Here is a 4,651-nt window from a genome sequence, read left to right as displayed (position 1 = left end):
CAATTTGGATGCCTTTTATTTCTTTTTCTTGTCTGATTGCTGTAGCTAGGATTTCCAGAACTATGTTGAATAAGAGTGGTGAAAGGGGGCACCCCTGCCTTGTTCCTGATCTTTTTTATTTTATTTTTATTAGCCTTTATTTTAACGTTTTTACACTGAAGAATTCAAAAAGAGGTAAAGTTTTTTGGGGGAACTTACTGACTTGTATTTAAAAGGAACTCTTGAGAAATATTCACCAAATATAATCTGAACAAGTGGGAAAATACAGTTAATAATACTGAAACACTACTAAAATAACTCTAGGCCATACGGTTTATCTTACATAACAGTATCTCTTAGATGCTGTCACTGACATGAAACCTCACTGCTCTTGACTTTTCTAAACATACAGTGGTACAATTAGCAATATTCAATCACTCTCTACCTTTGTGAATATATAAAAATTAAAATACCAATTAAGGCTAATATATTTTCTCTTGAAATGTTTCTTACACATACAATTTCAGTCTTTTCATTTAATAGTGGTGTGATTTAAGAGATTTTCCATTCACAAGTAAAGTAACAACCCACCAAGGGGAACTGATAGTCTCTAGGCTCATAGTGCAAATAAAAGGTTCCCGAATGCAGCAACTGACACTTGTCAAATACAACCAGATACAAAGTCTTCGAAGTGACATGTAATAAGCTCTAAGCAGCTGGGCACAGAACTAGAACATCTGATAGCTTTCCTGGTGATTTCAATAGGACTCCAGGGCTTTCCAAACTCAACTTGAACTCTCATCTTAGGCTTTGTATTTTGCTTTTCCAGTTTCACTAATAACACAAACATGATTCAAATCCCTGAAGTATTCGTTATAGTCAAGGGCATATCCCACAACAAACTTGTCTGGAATTTCAAATCCAACAAAGTCCAGTCTATATCCAACACTTCGAGGGGTCCTTTTAACCAGCAAGCTTGCGACCTTGACCATCTTCGGATTGTGCTACTTGACCAAGGAAAGCAAGGTTTGCATTGTTTTGCCAGTGTCAATTATAACTTCAAAAATCAAGACATTCTTTCCAGTTAAAGCTGAGAGATCATCTCTACCAATTACTTTTATGTCCCCTGTTGATTGATCATTACAGTAGCTCTTCAGCCTGATAAAATCTACAGTCATAGGTATGGACCTATCACTATTTCTGTTCAGTGCTTTGATGTAATCCAGCAGGTCAGCAAAGAATTTATAGCCTCCCTTCAGCACACAAAGGGCTACGATGTGATGGCCTCCCATCTCCTTCATCACATCTCACGCAAGGCGCTCGGTCCTGTCCATAATTAGTCCATGAGGAATAAACACCTTTTCCAAATCCTCAGCATAATGATTAGGTATACAAAATAAATCTAGGTCGTAGCCTGGTTCATCATCACTAATCACGACGCTGGGGCTGCGAGTCGCCATAACGAAGCCAGCAGGCACGCCGGTGGAGAGCAGCCTGGATAGGAAGAACCGGTGCAGGGCCTTGTTCCCGATCTTAAGGAGATTGCTTTTCATTTTTGCCCATTGAGTATGATGTTGGCTGTGGGTTTGTCATAGATGGCTTTATCTTGTTGAGCTATGTTCCCTATATTCCCACTTTGCTGAGAGTTTTGATCATAAACGGGTGCTGAATTTTATCAAATGCTTTTTTTTGCATCTGTTGAAATTATCATGTGGTTTTTCTTCTTCTTTTTGTTTATGTGATGAATCACATTGATTGATTTGCGAACATTGTACCAGCCTTGCCTCCCAAGAATAAATCCCACTTGATCATGGTGTATGTTTTTTTTTTCATATATTGCTGGATCCGGTTTGCTAATATTTTGTTGAGGATTTTTAGCATCTAAATTCTTTAGGAATGTTGGCCTATAATTTTCTTTCTTTGTGTTGTCTTTGCCTGGTTTTGTGATCAGAATTATGATCGCCTCATAAAAGGAACTTGGAAGTCTTCCTTCCTCTTGAATTTTTTGAAATAGCTTGAGAAGGATAGGAGTTAGTTCTTCTTTGAATATTTGGTAGAATTCACTCGTGAAGCCATCAGGCCCAGGACTTTTCTTTTTGGGGAGTTTTTTGATAACTGTTTCAATCTCATTTGTTGTAATTGGTCTGTTTAGCTTTTCTGATTCTTCCAGATTAATTTTTGGAAGATTATATGTTTCAAGGAATTTGTCCATTTCATCTAGGTTGTCTAGTTTTTTGGCGTACAGTTCTTCATAGTGTTTTCTTACAATATTTTGTATTTCTGTTGTGTCAGTTGTTATTTCTGCACTCTCGTTTCTAATTTTATTTATTTGAGTCCTCTCTCTTTTTTTCTTGGTGAGTCTGGTTAAAGGTTCATCAATCTTGTTTACCTTTTCAAAGAATCAGCTCCTGGTTTCATTGATCCTCTGTATTGTTCCTTTAGCCTCTATGTCATTTATTTCTGCTCTGCTCTTTATTATTTCCTTCCTTCTACTAGCTCTGGGCTTTACTTGCTGTTCTTTTTCTAGTTCTTTTAGATGTAGGGTCAAGTTGTTTATTTGAGCTTTTTCTAGCTTCTTGAGGTATACCTGTAATGCCATGAACTTCCCTCTCAGGACTGCTTTTGCTGTGTCCCATAAATTTTGAGTTGATGTATGCTCATTATCGTTCATTTCTAGGAATTTTAAAATTTCTTCTTTGATCTCATTGTTTACCTATTCGTTATTTAATAACATGCTCTTTAGTTTCCAAGTGTTTGAGTATTTTTCAGTTTTTCTGTTGTGGTTGATTTCCAGTTTCATGCCATTGTGATCGGAGAAAGTGCTCGATATGATTTCAATCTTCTTAAATGTGTTGAGACCACTTTTGTACCCTAACATGTGGTCTATTCTAGAGAATGTACCATGAGCACTTGAAAAGAATGTATATTCTGCTGTTTTAGGGTGAAAGATTCTGAAGATATCTATTAAATCGAGTTGATCTGTCCTTTAAGACTGCTGTTTCTTTGTTAATTTTCTTTCTTGAGGATCTATCTAGTGATGTTAGTGGGGTATTGAAATCCCCTACTATTATAGTATTGCTGTTGATCTCGCTCTTTAAAGCCATCAAAGTCTGCTTTATATATTTAGGTGCTCCTATATTAGGTGCGTAGATATTTATTTATTTATTTTATTATTTTTTTAACTATTTTTTTTTAATTTTTATTTATTCATTTTTAGAGAGGAGAGAGAGAGACAGAGAGGGAGAGAGACAGAGAGAGAGAAGGGGGAAGGAGCTGGAAGCATCAACTCCCATATGTGCCTTGACCAGGCAAGCCCAGGGTTTCGAACCAGCGACCTCAGCATTTCCAGGTCAATGCTTTATCCACTGCGCCACCACAGGTCAGGCCGTAGATATTTATAACGGTTATATCTTCCTGTTGGATTGCTCCCTTTATCATTATGTAGTGACCCTCTTTATCTCAAACTATAGTCTGTTTTAAAGTTCATTTTGTCTGATATAAGTATTGCTACCCCAGCTTTTTTTCATTTCCATTTGCGTGAAATAAATTTTTCCACCCTTTTATCTTCAGTCTATGTGCATCTTTTGTTTTAAGGTGTGTCTCTTGTAGACAGCATATGTACGGGTCCTGTTTTCTTATCCATACAGCTACCCTATGTCTTTTGATTGGATCATTTAATGCATTTACATTTAAGGTTGTTATTGATATGTAATTGTTTATTGCCCTTTTAATCTTTAAAACAGTATTCCTCTTTTGCTATATTCTTTTTCTCCTCTGATCTGGATACAACAGGCCCCTTTGCATTTCTTGCATCCTTGGTTTGGTTGTAGTGAATTCCTTGAGTTTTTTTTTGTCTGGAAAGCTTTTTTTTTCTCCTTCAATTTTATTTACTTTATTTTTTTTTAATTTATTCATTTTAGAGAGGAGAGAGAATGAGAAAGAGAGAGAAAGGGGAGAGGAGCAGGAAGCATCAACTTCCATATGCGCCTTGACCAGGCAAGCCCAGGGTTTTGAACCGGCAGCCTCAGCGTTCCAGTTCAACGCTCTATCCACTGCGCCACCACAGGTCAGGCCTCTCCTTCAATTTTAAATAATAGTCTTGCTGGATAAAGTAATCTTGGTTGTAGGTTCTTGTTATACATTACTTTGAATATTTCTTGCCATTTGCTTCTGGCCTCAAGTGTTTCTGTTGAGAAGTCAGAAGTCATCCTTATGGGGTGATGGTCTTTTTTTCTCTAGCAGCTTTTAATATTTTCTCTTTATCACTTAGCTTTGGTATTTTAATTATGGTATGTCTTGGTGTTGATTTCTTTGGGTTTCTCTTTAGTGGAATTCTCTGTGCTTCTTGAACATGTGAGTTGTTTTCCTGCCTTAATTGAGAAGAGTTTTCAGCTATGATATGCTTGAACAAAGTCTCTATCCCTTGTTCTTTCTCTTCTTCTTCAGGAACCCCTATGATGTGGATGTTATTTCTCTTCATGTTGACACAGAGCTCTCTTAGAGTTTCCTCAGACTTTTTGAGTCTCTTTTCTTTTTTCTGCTCTGCTTCTGTGCCTTTATTTATCGTGTCCTCTAACTCACTGATTTTATTCTCAGGTTCATCCATCCTGCTTTTAATTCCTTCCATTGTGTTCTTCATTTCTGATATTGTATTTGTCATTTCTGACTGATT

The 4,651-nt window shown here is 36.8% G+C and overlaps 1 pseudogene; it reads right to left on the bottom strand.

Moving 5' to 3' along the window:
* Positions 1-460: 460 nt before the first annotated feature.
* LOC136320937 (hypoxanthine-guanine phosphoribosyltransferase pseudogene) lies at positions 461-1,494 on the bottom strand (annotated as a pseudogene).
* Between the last annotated feature and the right edge of the window lie 3,157 nt (positions 1,495-4,651).

The sequence above is a fragment of the Saccopteryx bilineata genome, chromosome 1 (genome assembly GCF_036850765.1).
Source record: "Saccopteryx bilineata isolate mSacBil1 chromosome 1, mSacBil1_pri_phased_curated, whole genome shotgun sequence".
NCBI lineage: Eukaryota > Metazoa > Chordata > Mammalia > Chiroptera > Emballonuridae > Saccopteryx > Saccopteryx bilineata.
This window is presented reverse-complemented; position numbering and strand designations above follow the sequence as displayed.